At 37.9% G+C, this 19363-nt stretch overlaps 1 protein-coding gene and 1 long non-coding RNA gene across 25 annotated transcripts in view; one reads left to right on the top strand and one right to left on the bottom strand.

Moving 5' to 3' along the window:
* The window catches only part of LOC105468849 (discs large MAGUK scaffold protein 2), a 2241192-nt gene that overhangs the window by 993065 nt on the left and 1228764 nt on the right, over positions 1–19363 (top strand). The window lies entirely within an intron of this gene.
* LOC105468841 (uncharacterized) overlaps positions 1–19363 on the bottom strand; it is a 123132-nt gene that overhangs the window by 16709 nt on the left and 87060 nt on the right. Inside the window, exons 8-10 of the long non-coding RNA XR_003015194.2 lie at positions 18071–18253; positions 2813–2903; positions 1983–2072 (exon numbers count right to left, since the gene is read on the bottom strand). This is a non-coding gene — a long non-coding RNA (uncharacterized lncRNA). The remainder of the gene's footprint in view (positions 1–1982; positions 2073–2812; positions 2904–18070; positions 18254–19363) is intronic.

Raw genomic sequence — 19363 nt, 5'->3', positions numbered from 1 at the left:
CACATCTCATCTGAGTTTTTCTGCTCTTCCTCTGCTCTCACAAATACACACAATACATCTGTGGGCATGGTGTTCAGTTGCACCTGACAGGGACAAATGCTGCTTCTATGAAGTTCAGTACTTATATGCAGTACTGTGAAACCCACTTGGTATTTTATTTGCGTCTGAAATCCTTCCATCCTCAGTTTTCAATTTGTGGAAGAAAAGTGCAGCAAACACTATTTTCCTGATTAGATATTTGTTTCACTCAATAACTAGCATCATTTTTTCAATTATTTTTGACATTTAACGTGTATGTGTATGAGTTGAAGAAAATCAATGGTAACCATAGTTATGATCCTCAAGAAATTTACTCAAATAAAACCTGATATGTAGGAAAGAAGGTGATGTTAGTCATTTAAAAATATTTCAAAAGTGCAGGGTGACTTTGTGCATTTTGAATACCTGGAGGCTATTGTGCAAATGAGTCATAAGAGTGAAATAGAGTTTATTTAAGAAGGCAAGAAGGTTTAAATAAATTCATAGCATAGACTGGAGGAAAGGGAGGTGTTTTTAATAAGAGTAAATGATACTAATTGAGGTACCCATGGAGGAATTAAAAAATTTTACATAGGAAAATATGTTGAGAGATAGGTGATTACAGTTAAGGTATCCTATAAAGGCAATAAAGAACTGGGTTTGGAGAAATAATAACCAGGATTGTTTGGACATTATGCAGTAAGGATTCATACTCATTCATATTCCCATTTAATCTCCACAACAGCCCTGTAAAATGACTTATGTCATTATATTTTACAGATGAGGAAATGAAGACTGAGTCCCAGGCAAGGTTACTTATTCCAGCAGTAGTAGTTAGAATTTGGACCAAGGATGTCTGATTCTTATTTAACATTTCACACAATGTTTTGTGGAAGGCAAAGAAAAATGAAATAGAGCATGTAACAGTTAGTTAGGGTCCAACCGGGAAAACAGAAGTCTTTCTAAGTATTTGAAATAAAAGGCACATCATAAAATGAATAAGTTGCACAATCCATGAAAGAGCCTAGAAACAAACAGAAGATGGCAGGGCGATCTAGAGATTAACCACAGCAGGAAAACACTCCCACCCCTGAACTGAAGGATTGAAGGAAGGAACTTAGGGCGAGAATCAACCACAGGAAGCTGGAACCACTGCAGGCCTGTTCAGCAGAATAGGAGCCAAGGAGGAGGTGCCACTGCTGCTGGAATTATCACAGGAAGCAGAAACATGGAGAAAAATGCCTTGGCTTTCCTCTTTTTTTCTGCACCATCCTCCCAACCCCAAGTCTCCCTCTTGAATGCAACAAAGTAAGGAGTCCGGTTTCTTTATAAGTGTTAGGCAGTCACTACCGACTGTTAGAATTCTTATGGATGAAGGTTTTAAGGCTATTATATTTTACATGGTATATAGCATAAAAAAAAAAAAAGCCCTCAAGGTCAGTTGAAAGATTTTGGTTACAAGGTGAAATAAAACGTAGTTCAATTGCCTAATTACTTAGTTTTTCTGGATTTTAATGCCATGTAAGTTTAGGGATTGGAGAGAACCATGAGATGTCATTGAGTAGTATTTAATATAAGAACAGAGTAGTTTAGAAGTCCTGAAATATGAGAAACAAAACCAAATCCAGGTTTTTGTTTAGATTCTGGATAATTTGTTATTTTAGATTTCCAGACACGAAGCATTGTGGAAAGGTTGCCTTCTGCATGCCACAAATAGATGTTAACAAGGAAGTTGTGTATTAAAAAATGATTCAGAAAGAACCATGCTGGGTTTTTGGACAAAGGCCTTTACCTCAGGAGACATGGATTTGACAGCCTCTTCTGGAGAACTGCACTCTCAGGCAGCATTTCATGTCTGACCTTAGGCAAACAGGCAGAGGTACAGTGAGGAGGTTGACTGAGTGCCTATCCATATGCTGTCTGGCTCGAGCCAAATGTCCTGTTTATGAAAATGATTGACTCACTAGGTACTGCTCTTAAAGGAAGATCTCTGTTCAGTGCTTTAGATCTTGTAAATGAGTGAAGAGGCTTGAAGCATCAGAACTGCTGCTGGCCTAAAGAATACAGAAAATACAGAACGAAAGATGATTTTGAAATATATTTTCATTTTTGGAAATTCTGCTATGTTTTTGATGTTCTCATGCTGTGACTCATATATTTGGAACAGTCCTCTGACAGATAAATAAATCTCTAGCTCAAGCTCATTAGAACAGGAGTGAGCTGCAGGAAAAAATGGGTAACATATGTATGAGAAGACTAGAAAGAATTGATTACCTATTGGATCTGGGAGATAGGCTGTACTTGATCAGCTTGCTCTTGCTCTGTGAAACTACTGCAGTGGAAGTGGAACTTCTTGCCCGATAATCCTGGGATCATGTCTAGATTCTGTATATAGGACTGACTGTGGTTCTTATTAATGCTTCCAGCCAGGACACTCATTCACTCATCAAAGATTTGTCGAGTATTTCCTGTGTGCCAGGAACTTATGGAAATATGGAAAGGCCAGCTTTCTAGGAACTCACAGGATATTGGAGCTCCTAAAACTGAAGTTGGATGGTACGGTGGATAGGTTGTCAGAAAACTGGAGTTACAGTCCTGGCTCTGCTTCAAACCAGCTCTGTAACCTTGGACAACTGAATTCTTTTCTTTGGACCTTAGTTTCTGTGTCTCTCAAATAGGAATGCCTGGATGCTTGTAAATCCCTTAAGAGGTTGTTGTGAGAATGTAAACAGATACTGCCTAAGTAAAAATCAAAGAGAGATAAAATGCACATAATAAGAGGAGCGCTACTCACCTTGATAATGTCAAAATCTTATATGTTCTTCCTCTAGAATCATTCACTGAAATTCTCAAAGCCAAACACTGTATTCCACTTAATTCTGTATCTGGGAACACATTATAATTACATTAAGTGGAAGCAATAAAAGTAACTAGAAGTTATTAGATTGCAATAATAATTCACATTAAACAAAAAATATGATTATGTGCCAGGCCTTGCACATTGCGATTTATTTGGTATCATGGAAATTTTACAACAATTCTGAGAGGTGGGTATTGTTATTCCCACTTTCCAGAAGAGAAAGTAGGCTCAGAGAAGGTACTTTAAGGATTGGTCAAAGGTCACATGGCTTTGTAAGTGACTGAGTTGAGATTTGAAACCAGATCTGACCCACATGTTCAGGTTACCTTCAGTGCACCACATACAAACTGAACTCTAGAGAAGGGTACCCGTAGAGTTGATGCTGCTTTCATTGTCAGCCCATCAACCAACATGTTCTATGACATACTGTTAACAGGCCCTGGACACCCTGTGTATTAGTGAATGGAGTGGAGAGGCTTAGAAAACTCAATTCAATTTTCTGGAGTGTGAACAAGAAAAAGAAAGTTCTATAAAGGAAGTCAAGACACTGGCCACAGAGATGATGGTGCAAGGGGAGCAAGCTGGGTGCAGATGATACCAAGAATAAAATTAGCACTCAAGGAAAGACGAAAAGCAAAACACACCTTCTAAATGCCACAGGGGAATTATCTCCTACTACTCAGCTTGTCATTTCAGATCTTCCAATATTTTTTTTGAGTCCTTGATATTGTAGCCAAAGTAGAAAATAAATACACATTGCACCTATCCTGTGCCTGATGCCTGCCTGATTAAATATCTGAGATGTAATAAAACCAACTTTGCCAGGACATTTTTTATTCATGAGCAATCTCATCATGAAACAAATTGCTTAGGGGATTGAAAAGCTATAGTCATGCAAGCTAAATCAGATGTTTTCTATTTGACATTTGTAAATTCAAGATGTTTTGTTCCTGATTTTGTTGGTATAGATGTTTTCTGAAACCTGACTCTAAAAATAAGTCAACATTTATAACTGGGATGTTTTGCACTGTGGAAAACAAAGTCAAGAGCTTTCTTATTCGCATTAAGGGCCTCTTCCTTTTTTCTGGGTTCAGCAATAGGACATTGTGGAGCTTTGTTTCACAATGAAATTGCTTCTCAAAACCCATCCTTCCACCTAAACACCCTGTCTCCCAGCTTAATTGGTGCTTTCAGTGCACCTGCAGATAATGGTATGGTGCTGCGACTTCAGCCCATTTCCTACCAGCTGCATGTGCTCATCTGTGAGTCTCAAAATCCTTCAGTGGTTATGTCATTTGGAGGCTAATGAACTTTGTGTAGAAAGCTTTTAGTTAATCTCTATTTCTTGGAAACTTGTATTTTCAGCAACTTTTATGGCAAGGGCAGTTGTTTCTTCTGAAAATTTATAGTACTTGGTTTTGTAATTCTCAGGTTGAAGTCAAACATTTGGATGATGACTGTTAAGCTTTTCTACCAATGCTTGTTTCTAAAGCAGTGAAGAATTTACAGGTACATACAGGCAAAATTCCCTGCAATACCTGGCAGGGAATCTGTGTTTAAGAAACATCAACCCACAGGCATAGGAGAGTAAGTATGGAGAATGGAGATAGTGCTAAGAGAACAAAGGAGAACCTAAAATTCATTTGAATTCTCCTAGTTGGTCACAACACATATTAAACTTGATTATTTAACATGTCTTTCTTTTCAGTCACCAGCCCCATGGACTCATTTCTGCTTCTTGTGTTCACAAAATCTTGCTTCTTCCAGAAATGCCCTTCCTTTCCTTTTTCTTGGATAACTTACACTCATCATTCAGACCAGTATATTTAAGTAATGTAAATGTTACTCAAATATACTTAAAGACCCCACCACAAATTCTCTAAACTAATTTGCTCTTCAGTAGCTATTTATGTCTGCATTCTGATAAAGAGAAAACTGAGGTTCAGAAATTTGGCCTGTTTATTTAAAATCATACCAGTGATTATTGGAATCCATGTTCATAGCACTATGAAGCCCATAACCTCTTCTCACTACTCCTTTGACTTACAAGAAGAAAGGTGTGAGATCAGATCAATAGAGGCAATAGAGCAGCTGGTGGTTTGAGAGCTGTGCCACCAAGTCACTGAGTAAAGGCTTCCTAGAGTCCTCTGTGTGAGATTAGATTAATCCTAAAACTGAGCTGGGGCTGAGTTTGTGCGGCCTCATCTCAAGGCCCCAGTCATGGGGATTGAGAGACCTGTGGGTCAAGGAGGTTGGCTTTTTCCTCCAATGGCAGAACTTTGACAGATCTTCATCCAGAGTTGTTAGCCTTGAGCTCTTTTCAGCAACCACATCTGAATGTTAGTACTAGCCACAGGAGGCAAGTCATGGAGGAGCACCAGGCTGCCCACTCTCCACGACACCTCCCTAGGACCCTTTCCTTTCCAGCTACCACACAAAGCCTGTGTTGAGAGAGAACCAAAATATTCCTTGCCTTTGCATTTTGTGTGGTAGTGTTTCAAAGCTCTTTTCCATGATAATTTCATTTAACCCTAACAACAGTTCCCTGAAGTCTCCAGACCAGGTACCATTATCCTCATTGTTCTTACAGTTTTCAAACAGAGTCACTGAGTTACTCAGTATCACATAGCCAGAAAGTGACTGTACTGGGACTGTGCTATAATTTGGTTTGTTTGACTCCTTCAAATCTTATGTTGAAATTTGATTACCAATGTTGGAGGTGGGGCTTAATGGGAGGTGTTTGGGTAATGGAGGTGGATCACTCATGAATAAATTAATGTCCTCCATGGGATAGGTGGTGGGGTAAGTGGATTCTCATTTTGTTACTTCCTATAAGAACTGGTTGTTAAAAAGAGCCTGGCACCTCCCTCCCTTCTATCTTGCTTCCTCTATCACCATATGATCTCTGTATATGCCAGCTCCCCTTCACCTTCTGCTATGAGTACAAGCAGCCTGAAGCCCTCACTAGAAGCAGATACTATAATAGAAATATTTCTTAAATGTTCTGCATCAAAGTCAGGCCTAAAAGTCAGCAAGGAAAAGAGGGTTTTTTTTTTTTTTTTTTTAAATAAGGTTCAATTTTTCCACATTGGTTCTTGCTTTTTCTGGCAAGTGAGCAGCAAAAATCACTGAGTCTGAATCTCAGCAGGGGCGTGACTTTAATTGCCCTTACTAGCCAGGAGTTCAAGACAGTGAAATGGAGTGATTACTGACTGCAGATGGATTGTCTCATCTGCAGATTCCCACCTGCAGAGATCCAAGCATTAATTGAAAGCATTTAAAAGTGATGGTTGGAAGAGCCAGCATGTTCTCTTCTTTGTGTTCTGAAGTTGTATTCTGCCATTAAGAGACCTTGGAACCACGCATTGTGAGAATAAAGCTGCATGTTCAAACACTCAAACCAGTACCCCCCACTCCCTAATGTATATTACACATTTAAAATTACAAACCAACAGTGCCTCAACCAGCTAGATGGATCTGGCTTAGTAGATTTGTGGGCTTCTTCAAGTACCTAAGCTTTCTGAACTTCAGGTTGTCCATCTTTAAATTGTCTACTTTACAGATAAATAAAAATGAAATAAGATATATCACTTAGCATAGAGATGGGCACATATTCTTTGATAACACTTATACCCTCATATTGGGGGAAGGAAGGATTGTGAAGTGATTAGTTGCAAGTGGTCTTCAGGACAGTAAGTCACTGCTTTCCTATATGATTGTTGAATACATTTCTCAAATTGACTTTTATATTTAAAGAAAATAGAGGTTTAGCAACTATGTGAAATAAATAGAAATGAATTCATTTCAATGAAGTCATATAATTTGATATGCAGTGCTGTTCTAATAGATATTTATGGATCTTGTTGGCCACTCCATCCCAGTGTCCTGACTAATGCCTGGCACTTAGTTGATGCTTGATAAATGTTAGTTGAATAAATTAATGATTGATATATTATTATATGATCCAAAGCATTGATTAGAAGGTGAAAGAATCTACCTTTCTCTGTGTACTCAACTTGGATTCCAGAATTTAAAAATTTAGAAACTAAGAATTGTGTAAAAAACTGCTAGAAGACAACAGACCTGAAAAGACAACATTACTTGCAAAGACAAAGTTAATATTTCCTTTTATTCTCAAATCAGCAATAGAAGCTATGGCATTTGCTTCTGCTCTATGGAGAGGTTACCTTTGTCCAACGACACACAGCTAGGAAGTAGAAGAGCAAAAATTTGAATCTAAATATGTCTGGCTGCAAAGCAAATGTTTATTTCAAGCACATCAGATTAGCTAAATTTTTAGATAAATATTTGGGAAAGGTTTTAAGGGAATAAATGTCAAACTCTCACACCCCAGTAGAAATGATTTTCTGGATTTCAAGATTAATTTGAATAATAGAATAGTATCCTTTCTGAGAGGACCAGCATGTAAGGATAGGTAGGATTCACCTTGGCATTATGAGGAAGTGAAGAGACAGGGTGTTGGTTAGTCCAAGGGACAATAATTGATTTTAAGAGAGATAGTCCTTATCTTTGTACTGATACTAGAGCAATAGGCGAATTGCCATAGTCCTTTTGTAGCCTAGATTTTTGTTCAGCAAGAAGCAGAGTTGTGACAGGGTAAAAGGGATAGATGGAACTGGTGAAAACAGCTTTAAGAAACAGCTTTGAAGATGATTGGAGTGTTCTGCCTAGAAGAAGTCTGTTGAGGAGGAGGAAGGAGGTTGACTATGGTTTGAACAGAGGCAAAGACCATATGCTGGAGGAGAGAGAGACCAAGGGACACTGAAAGATGTCACTAACATGTATAAAGCAGTGAAGAGTTGGAAATGGCTCTAACATTGCTTATTTGGAAACCTGATAACCTAGTATTACTGGATGACCAAACTATGCTCATGCAGAGCACTACCTGTTGGCTCAATACGAGAGCTAAATTGTAAGTTCCATCAATACAGAAATACACTTTCTGTATTAGTCATCTGTATATACTCTCTGATATTAAATATTGTTACATGAATAAATTGTCCCAAACCCAATATTTCTTCTTTTTCATAAGAGTCTGAGGTCTGGATCCAGACTGAATTTAAATCCTAGTTCTACAACTTACTGTATTTATAACTGCATCTCAGTTTCCTCATCTATAAAATAAGGATCACAGTCACACTAGTTCATAGGCGAAGTGTGAAGACTAAATAACTTTAATATATAAGAAGCATTTAGAGCAGACTTTGGCATATAGTAAACTCTCAATAAATCATAACTATTACAGGCAACTTATTTTTTCTTTCTTCTTTATCCCCTAATCCTGTATCACTGATCATAACTCTTGAGATTCTTCCTGAAGTAACCCTCCTTCACATGAAAATTCATATTCTTTCCTGCCCTCTTATTTCTTTCTTGGTTTATTTGATATTCATTCATTATCTCAGGAAAATCTTAGTGTAGCTCTCCCTTTCGTTTTGAAACCTAAAACTTTGAGAAAGAAAAAGCAACTCTCCAACCATTTTTGTAAAACCCAACTGGAATCTGTCATCAATTGTAAATTTTCCTGAAAATCTCCATATGTTGACATTGAACTTTCACATTTCCATTGAAATGTGAAATATTTCATTATATTTTATTTGCAGACATCAATCATTAAATTCTGCAGATATCTATTATATTTTCTCTGCTCCAGCATCAGCACTTGAGACAAAATATTTTTTATTCAGCCACATTGTTCTTTTTTTCTCTTTTATTTAGCAACTATTATTGGAGTCATTGCTGTTATTTTGTAATATTTTTTATTTCAAATACATTGTGTTTAAGCTATGCTTAAGATGGATACATTGCTGTGGGCTATCCCATGAACTTAGCCATTTGTAACATGATTTCTATGAGAATAAATGTTATTTATCCTAAACACTGACTCAAATAGGAACTTTTCTGTAGAATCATACTTTACATAGCCATACATTATCTTGTTTAGCACTCCAAACGTATGCAATAAGTATTATTAAAATCTGAGATTTAGAAATTTAAATAAATTACCTAAGTCACATGGCTAAGAGGACAGGAAAAGGAACTAGACTCAATTTCTGTTCATTTCTAGTTCAAAAGACATTCCACTATACTACCACCTTCTACCACGCATACAATATATTTAATCAGGGTATAAATATGTATTTACAAATGAGAAGCTGGCTAACTGTTGAGCAATGATGATGATAGAAGCTACAAACTTTTCAGTGCTCATTATATGCCAGGCATCATTTCAAGTGTGTGATCTTAGTTAAGCTTCATATAGTCATGTGATGTTGTTCTTGTCCTCATTCATCAGTACAGAAAATGAAGCTCCTAGAATGAAAGAATTTGTCAAAATTTACATTACAGTTAAGTGGCAGGACTTGACTGTAAATTCAGATCTGTTTGACCCCATGTTCCATGCTTTTATTCACCTCCATATACTACTTCCTTAATGGCTGGATGAGATCCATACGTTCTCTCCCTAGTGTGCTAACCCTGTGTTAACTCAAAGGTGTATTAGACTGAAAACAGACAGGGACTGCTGTTGCTTTTGATGATAAGCAAAACATCCAGTGAAAAAAGTTAAAGCTAAACAGAAAAGATGTGTGTGTCATTAGTTTACATATGATTCACAAACCCTTGGGAACAGATGGCATTGTCCATAGTCTGAGAGAAAGAAAGAGAAAAGCAGCTATGGAGGCCTAGGTTAGCTCTCACCATCTGGTTATAGATGGAGGAAGAAGTGATTGGATGAGAGAAGCTGCTTTTCCATAGAGTCTTTTAATGAATCCTCAGGGACACAATTTGTTACAAGTGAACTTCTGAAACTCATTAATTGCCTTGATACTTAATGGCATTCTGCAGACTTGGACTTCCTTCAGTCTCTGAAGAATTTTACTTTGTAAGAATAGTAGATTAATATTGTTCTATATGGAATTTACTCAGCATTTTGAGTTAGTAGACATTACTATTATTTTTGAGACAGGGTCTCACTCTTTCTCCCAAGTTGGAGTACACTAGGGCTGTCATGGTTCACTGCAATGGAAAACTCCTAGACTAAACCGTCCTGCCTAAGCCTACTGAATAGCTAGAACTATGAGTGCATGCTACTGCACTGAGCTAATTTTGTTTATTATTATTATTATTATTGTTGTTGTTGTTATTATTTCTTTTTTTGCAGAGATCAGCTATGTTGATCAAGCTGGTCTGTAGCTCCTGGCCTCAAGTGATCTTCCCACCTCAACCTCCCAAACTGCTACGATTCCAGGCATATTTTGTGGTTGAACTTTTATAGTGCTTTGTAAAAATATGATCTATGTCAAATTAGAATGATTCTGTGCAGGGGTATTCTTATAAGGAAGGATTTGTAAGTAGTTCTCACTTCTAGGTAATAAGAAATTGTCGTTCCAGTATGGTCACTAGGGAAATACGGTTTTTTTCACTAGTATTTCTTATAATGATGTCTTCACTGATTTACAAGGAGTCACAGGATTTAGGTAATAACTCTCAAAATCCTTTATAATCAGCAGGAAGTTTCCAGACTATGAAGTTTTATAAGTGAAGCTACTGGAATATCCTGAAATGCACTTATCTTGGGGATGCTCCAAATGACTGATTCAAATCAAAAGGAAGTTAGGCAGATTCATTGTCCCACCTTCATACAATCTACGTTAATGAGTGCCTTAACCAAGATTATTGATTTCCATCCCCGAAAATTTAGTCAGGCACCTACATTTTTCTTCTTTGTATTGTCAAGTTATTCACACATCTCTTTCAATGGATGTCTGTTACTCTTGGCATAAAACCCCAAATTCTTTTTATGACCTCTGGGGCCCTTCATGGTCTGTCCCAGTCCCACCTCTCCATCATTATCTCCAGTCACCAACCATGCCCCATGCTTTTGCAAGGGCCCCTTTCTGCTGCAGTCTTTTCCCACTTGTTCCGTCTGCCTGGAACATCTTTTCCTGCTTTCCCCCCATCCTAGTTTACTCCTACACTTCAAGTATCAGGCCTTTTATTACAATCTGTCATGAAAGTCTATATTTCTTTGAGCACATATTAGAGTATAATTACTGATTTGCTAATCAGTATATTATATTTATGGCTCTCACCTCTACTAGAATGTAAAGGCAAGAGCCACTTCTGTTGTTTATGCCTGTATTTTCTACAGGTAGTACAGAATCAGGTACACTGTTGGTTCATATAAAGTATTTTATGAATTAGTTAATATTTCAAGGTACCTAGAACAATGTCTGGCAGGAAGTGCTGTATACGTATAAACCACTTTAAATGTTATTACTATTGGCGTTTTTCTTAGTTTCCCTTTATTAGTAGATGTTGATTAAAGGGTGTGTGATAAAGGACCTCAGATCCCAATCATAGCTATGCCATATGATCTTTGGAAAGACATCTAATCTTTCTGGGCTTCAGTTTTCTTACCCTTACAGACATTTCTTAAGAACTTTTATTTTTAAAATCCTTAGAAACATAGGTTCTCTTTAAAGCCAAGGCAAAGGGGAAAAAGAAAGAGCTCACTAATTATAAAGTTAATGTTTTCCTTCAGGTTTCCAGACTTTCTATCTGAAGTATTCTCCACATCCAGGATGGCCTTCATTTCTTATACACAAACAGCCAACCCATCATCAAATTATTTTCATTGGTAAAGCTCATATATATATATTATTTATTATGCTCAATAAATAGCTCTCATCTTTATTCTGGAAACTGTATCAATTGAGAAGCAAGTCAGCAGGAGAATTATAGTATCATGCTTGTTACTAGTAAAGGTCAGACTGGAATATGTAGCTCTTTTATGAGATTCAAATAGATCTACTGCCTTTCTGCTATGTAGATACTACTCTACCTGGATAGAGAAACAACCCACTCAAGGGCCAGTATGGGCCACCAGAGGAGGCACACATATCCAGTAAACTACCTCCCACTGATTTAAGTGGAGAAGGGAGAAGAAAGAGGCCAGAGTCCCTGTGCATAAGTCCTTTGGCAACTAATTACTCTCAGTTGGGAAACCTGGACAAATGGCCATCATCCAGAACCTAGTACTTCAATCCTCCTTGGTGTAAAGGGGTAAAAGTGAGACAATGGGCTAGGATTGTATAGCTACCAAAAAGAAAGGCTAAAATATCATCCCATCTAATGTCAGTTATCTAGTGAATTTCAACTAGGGTATAGGCAGTTTCTATAAATAAGCATTGTGAACATGTGTCAGGCAATGGGTGCTATGAGAACCAGAAGATGCATTCATTGGATGGAGGTAAACTAGAGCAAACAAAACATAGCCCACAAGCCACTAGGGTTTATGAGCTGTAACAAGCAATCTTGGTTTCTCTGGGGTTTTAAGGCTGAATTCTACTTGTGGAATTTTACACTTCCTCTTATTTGTTAAAAACATATTTGAATCCCTGAGAAAGGTTTTTGCATGAAGAGCCTTCCCAGAGCCTCTGACATTATTCCCTAACAGTAATGGCAACTCTTCAGGAGAGAAACGGCTCTGCTTCTTAGAGCCACTGCTGTACTTATGGTTTCTCTTTCCTACTTTATTTTAGGTTTTTATCTCAAGAGGCTAATTTTCATGATGAGTTTTGTTAAAGCAGTGGAACCCAGGTGGTGTTTTCTGAGGCAGTTGCCATAATACCAGAAGTCTTTTGAGAGTCTATGTATATGTATTGATGTGTCTATGTATTTACATATACATATACATATATTTACAGTGATTCAGGTATACATACATAAATATAGTACTGTATATGTGTGTCTCTTAATTCAGGGGGACTTAGCCAATAGGCCTGCCATGACTTCAGCCTCAGAGCAACCAAGGAGAGGAGAAGGGAGACAATGGTAGCAGGGACTAGGCCAGCTGTAGGACTAGCTTCTGAGGCAGAAGGTCAGCTTCCCAACTGGCAATGTACAAAAGGGCACAATGAATTTGATAGTGTTGCCCAAGAAGATCTATTCTAGGAGGTAGTGGTTGATCAAGGATTACAAATAGTACTAATATTAAAATTAAGATAGTCTGTTTATTCATCTGTTAAGAACAAGAATCCAAACGGGTGCTGAAAATCAAAACAGCTGAATCAACACCCTGGATAGAGGGGGCTGCAAGGTTGGACTGAATCACAGAGTCCCTACCTGGCTTGCCAGCTTTATTTCAGGCCTGCTGTTGTAGCTTGATGCAAATAAAGAAAGAGAGGCAGATGCTGTATACTGGGTTTATGCAATAGGAGTCAATGAAAAGTTCTCTGTTAGGGAAACTCCATAAATCCAGGATTTTCCCAGAATATAAAGTCAGTGACAGGACAATTAATTTCAACTGTCTTGTGGGAAAAAGTCATTAACATATGGGAAAGCTTACTCAGGATTGACTCAGGAGCCGGGAGAGATGGTGGCTGAAGTAATAGATTTTAGAGATTAAAGATAAGCCCATGTAAGGAAGGTGAAGACATGAAAACACACATATGCATGTGAACACACACAAAAGTAGTATGAACATATTAATGGACAATAATCACATATATGGTCATGCTGCTTAACTTCTGACTATTGTTCCTATAGTCAAAAACTAAAAGGAGGTCAATGAGAGGTTATAAATAAATTTGTATTATTCCTAATAATCTTGTATACTCAACCAAAGTGATAGAACATGTCACAGTGGTCAATAGATGCCATGATGATTGAAGTTCAGCTTTGTTTTGTGTAAAATATTGTCCAGAGATACCCAGTTCTATAATTTAATAAGGAGCTAAGGTTTGAATGGGAGATTGAAGAGGTGTATGGGTTTCCAGTTAGCAGAATAGAGCATCACTAATTTAGAAGGCAGGATAAACTACTACAGTGCCTGTTACTTAGTAAGGCTCAAAAAATACTTATCGAATTCATTATACTCTGCTCATTCATGTAGTATCACAATGATGATGACTACTCAAGGAAGTAAAAAGTCTTCTCTTGGTGATATATTGGATTTGAGATTTTTAATCAAGTAGACTCTGGAAGGAGCTGTTACCAATTACAAAGCAACCTGGAGTCACACATATTTCCTGAGTAGAATTTACTGTTGAATACAGTAGCACCATGAACACATAATTGTCTTCATGAAAAATAATTCAGAAAGATGGACAAATTTAGAAGGACACTTGTCACTATGTTGCTTTCACTACTGTGCCCAATTCTATTTTTGTCTTTCAGTTCTAGAAAAGTTTTTTCTAAGAGTTACCCCTACATTATGTGAGTTTTGTGCCATTATTCTGCACCTCTTATAAACTGATGATTCAGGGTCTGGGCCTAAGGCCAAAGTTAATTAAGTCTGAAAGCATATGAAAGCTGTTACTCCTGTTCAGAAGAGAGCAAGCCAGCATTTGTATTTGTTTGCTGTCCCTGTGCTGAAGTGCTCTAGTTGTTGTGAATAAGTTGCAGGTAGCATGACTTTCAGTAGTTGACAGGTGTAGAATAGTAGACGAGGAAGTCCCTACAAGTTATCTTTTTAAATATCTTGCAGACTCTGATATTAAGGAGATACATTTAATTTGAAATGCACCTAATTCATTAATCTTTTATCACCTTGATTCAAGTTTTAATTCTTCCACAGAAAATTCTTATTTTTGTGACAGTCTTCACTACATGAGTGATACACTTTTTTTTAGAATCTAGGGCTTTTGGATGTTTTGTTTGTAGACTTTTTTTTTTTTGACTTTCCACCAAATCCAGATAATCCAGTAATAATGTCATACATATGCTATATGGTAGGCACTTATTTATATATCTTTATATATCCTTTATATATCAGTCCCGTTTTGGTAGAAGGAAACAGCTTATTTTTGGCAAAGCCGGAATTCAAATCCAGGTCTGTATCCAAAGTCTATACTCTTTCTTAATCTACATCATGCTACCTCTCTAAATTGGTTGGAAACTGGGTTCTGTTGCATATAATTTAAACCTCAAATAATAGTAGCCTAGCAATATTTATTTCTCTCTTATGTAAAATAAATGTAGAGGAAGGCAGCTCCGTGATTGTCAGGCTCCTCCTTCCTCCTTTTCTATTATCCTAGCTTGTGCATTCCATGTCCAGGTGATACTGTTTGGGTCTGTGTCCCTGCCCAAATGTCATGTCAAATTGTAATCCTAATGTTGGAGGTGGGGCCTGGTGGGAGGTGAGTGGGTCATGGGGGTCAATTTCCCCCTTGGTGCTATTTTCATGACAGTGAGTGAGTTCTCGTGAGGTCTGGTTATTTGAAAGTATGTGGCACCTACCCCCCAACACACCTTGTCTTGCTCTTGCCATGTAACATAACTGTTCCTGCTTTGCCTTCTGCCATGAGTAAAAGCTCCCTGAGGCCTTCCCAGATGCTGATGCTGCCACGCTTCCTGCATAGCCTGTGGAACCATCAGCCAGTTAAACCTTTTATCCTTATAAATTACCAAGTCTTAGGTATTTCTTCATAGCAGTGCAAGAACTGACTAATACAGTAGGATCACATCGTGGCCCAAGAGAACTGCTAAAACTTTAACTATCAGACCTGTATTTCTGGTAGCAGGGAAGAGTGAAAGGGAAAGGCAAAAGGAATGCCTCAGGTATCTGTCTTCATTTTAAGGAGCTTTTCTAGACGTCCTGTCCATCAATTTTCACTTACCTATTTTATGACTTCTTCGTGTTTATAACTCTAGCAGCTAGAATAGTTTCTAGAACAATGAATGGATGGATGGAAACGAGTGAATATTAGACTTAAACTTATTGTAAGCCTAAGGCATGCTTAAGACAACTTCTCTATTAAAAATATCTTAGGTTTCTAGACTGTCTGTATATGCTTTTTAAAAAATTTATCTACCAGTTCTCTATCTCTGTACCTGTGTCCTTTGATATTCTCTTTGCCTGAGATATGCTTCTACATACCCTACCTTCTCAATACATGGATATGTCATGTGGCTCATTTCAACTCATCATTTAGGTTTAGACAGACTTGGATCTCTCTTGGAGAAGCTTTCTGTTCTTCTGAAGGACAGAAATAGACTAGACACCCACTTTGGGTGACTAGCATCCTCCAATTAGTCTTACTAAAGTTTTTTTTACACTATTAGTTATGTTGCCATGAGTTTACTTAAGGTTGGAACTATGATTTGTTCACCATTATATCACCAACATTTGGAGCCAGGTCTAGAATACAATTAGTGAACAATAAATATTTGCTTAAAAATGAGGACTGTTGAAATGAGGTTCTGGATAGCTGATAGAATTGTGCAAGGTCACAGAGCTAGATACTTATATAGTCTTAAGTCTCTGCCTTTGAAGCTTACCTTCCATCCAGGGAACACAGATGCAAATACAAGAGGAAAACAAAACAAAAACCCCAAAACCAAAAAATCTCATTTCACAAATTTGCTGGGAGCCAGCTGTCCTTTACTTAGTTCCCATAATCACTTTTCAGTCTGTTTTGAGTAGTGACTGACTCAGATGAATTTTCAGAAGCCAAGATTAAACCAAGAGAAGTCCATGCCAGTCATTAAAAGTTGTGAAACTTGCCAGACTTCCTGCAAAAGAATTTCTAATTATTCTAGAATTTTCTGCACAAGTCACTTTTATTTTGTCTCTTTTTCTCTGCTGAGAGCACATGCACATGGGCAATGGCCAACATAAAAGTCATTCTATTTAACAGAAACAGGAATTTTCCGCAGTGTTTATTTTACAGCAGGTTCCCAGAGCAGAAGGTTGTACAACTAATTTCCTCCCCCTACTATCATCGTGTTCTTCCAGCTGCAGGACATTTATAGAGTTGTAAAGGCTTCAGAGGAACTGCTGCTCTGGGGTCAAGAGTAGTACTGTAAGGCCAGGTACAATGGCTCACACTTGTGATTCCAGCACTTTGGTAGACCTAAATGAGATGATCGCCTGATCCCAGGAGTTCAAGACCAGTTTAGGCAACATAGTGAGACCCTGTCTCTACAAAAAATTTTAAAAAATAAGCTGGGCATGGTGGCATGTACCTATAGTCACAGCTACTCAGAAGGCTGAGATAGGAGGATTGCTTGATCAAGGGAGATCAAGGTAGGCTGCAGTGAGCTGTGATCTCACCACTGCACTCCAATCTAGGTGACAGAGTGAGATCTTGTCTCAAAACAACAACAACAACAAAAAACTATTGAACTCGGTAAATCCCAGAAGTGTGGAGAGACGGTGTGATGTAACCCTTGTCTTCTTACCCCACAGGGCATACACTTTGTTTTTAAAGACTTGCTGGCAAGAGATTGTAAATTCGTAATTTTGTTCTTATGGTAATGAATTCAAAACACAAAACTAATACGTATAAAAAGGTATCAACTCTGATGTTAATAAGAATACTTTGTTCATAGGAATTTTTAAGATAAAATACAAGAATCAAAACAAATGGTGCTTTGGACTGTGAGTCCACAGCAATACTAGGGGCAGGAGTGATATTATGGAAAGAACAGGGGCTTTGTGTCAGACTGACCTAAGTTCAAATCTTGGCTCTACCCACTCAGTAATTGTGTGACATTAAACTCTTGGAAGCTGCTTTCTCATCTGTAAATGGAGATGTATTGTGATTAGTGACAATTTATGTAAAACAACACATGTTCAATCAATAGTGGTTTGTATTATTGTTTGAAATATTATATTATGCCACCAGAGGCAATAGACACAGAATTGGACATGGTAGTGAGCCTGTTGTGAAATCGCCACCACGTGTGTGTTCTGTAGCCTCTGGTGGACACACTAGCACCCCATCATAAGCACCCTGCTCTTTGATCTCCCACAGCCCTGGGCAGAGGCAACATATCACTGAAGTTACTCTTTTTCCTCATGATTTACATCAAAATAATGTATAACTAGAGTGCTTTCTTGCTTTAAATATGAAAAAAATAGTTTGCCCACTTCATGTTCTGAAAAACAAATTTGAAGGAGAGAGAGCGGGCCTGCCCTTTGAGAGTTCACAAACCTCACTGAGAATATGGACATTTTGTTAATGAGAAATACAGTGAGTGGTGAAGAAGACAGGGAAGGCTCAGAATGGTGTAAATGTGATCAGGAGGAAGGTTGGAATTGACCTAAGCCATGTTATTTCTCTTTATATCTCATTCAAGAGGAAGTCTTAATTTCTTTGGATGGTGTGCAGGACCTCTGAAATCTAGTCCTTATATATACATTTTGCCATCATGCCCATTCACCTTATTCTCCAGTCGAAATAACTTTTTATAGTTCTTTCTACAACAGGTCCTGTTTAGTTGTACCTCAATGCCTTTCTATGCGCTGGTCTCTCTTCAAGGAAGGCTCTTGTGTTACCTTTCTTTGTTAGTTCAATGCTACTCTTTCTTCGAGTCCCCGGAGTTTCAGAATCCTCCACCAATTCTCTGCCAGCAGACAAGGGAAAGGAGAGGTCATGGATGATCTCCAAGGAGAGACTTAGGAGTCCAAGCCTAAAAATGAAGTGTATTGCTTCTTCTGACAGTCCATTTGATCAAAATATTGCCAAGTGGCCCTAAATGACTACAAGAAAGGCAGTGAAATGTAGTCAAGCTGTGTGTTTAGCAGGGGGAAAAAGGGGTTTGGTGAATCTTTACTGTGTTGTTTGAAAGCATATTGTTCTTCCCTACATATCTAATATCTTACACCACAGATGCTAACACTTTGTCTAAAGAAGTGAATGCATTAGTAAATAATTAAATATATGATGAGTAGAATACCAGAGGTGATGGTAGTGCATTCACTTTGGAAATCAATTTATGTTAACAAAATATAGACAGTCTGGTATTTGGAAAGCACAGCCAATGCTTGTCATTTGCCTACTTTGGCGTATGGGGTTAGTCTTTATGACTGGTAAATGTTTTCCTTAGGATCCAGACACCTCTATCCTTGTCTCCAGCCATTCTCCCCCTTGTTTCAGCTTCCTTGACATTTCTCAAACCCAGCAAGCATACTGATGCTTCTACCCTAGTTTCCCTGGTTTGAAATACCAGGCCCCAACTCCCCCTCTATTCCCCCGCAACCACCAAGCACATGCTTGCCCTTTGCTTCACTTAGGTCTTACCTCCAGTGTCATCTTCTCGATGAGCCCTTCCCTGGCCAACCTAACTTCCTGTCCCATATCCTGTGTTATTTTTCCCCATCACATTTCTCAAGACCAAATACACTATATACTCCCCCAATTTGAAGATACACCTGTTAGAACAAGGAATAGTGCAATTTTGTTTGCTTATTTTTTTCTGTCACTGGCACCTGGAACAGTGCCTAGCACATTGTGGATGCTCAAATATTTTTTGAATGAATGATAACAGTTTGTTTTTGCACAGTGTTTTGTGTCTTCTTCACATGAAAATAACAGACATTAATTTAAAAATTGAATGTAAAAATATTTTCAAATTTTTTGACAATTGGATGTAGAAATGGAGAAGGAAAGATGATGATAAAAATTGTTAGTAAGTGGAGGTGGTGACTTGACTCTGATTCAGAGATAAAATATT

This window comes from Macaca nemestrina, chromosome 12 (assembly GCF_043159975.1).
Source record: "Macaca nemestrina isolate mMacNem1 chromosome 12, mMacNem.hap1, whole genome shotgun sequence".
In the NCBI taxonomy this organism is placed as follows: domain Eukaryota; kingdom Metazoa; phylum Chordata; class Mammalia; order Primates; family Cercopithecidae; genus Macaca; species Macaca nemestrina.
This window is presented reverse-complemented; position numbering and strand designations above follow the sequence as displayed.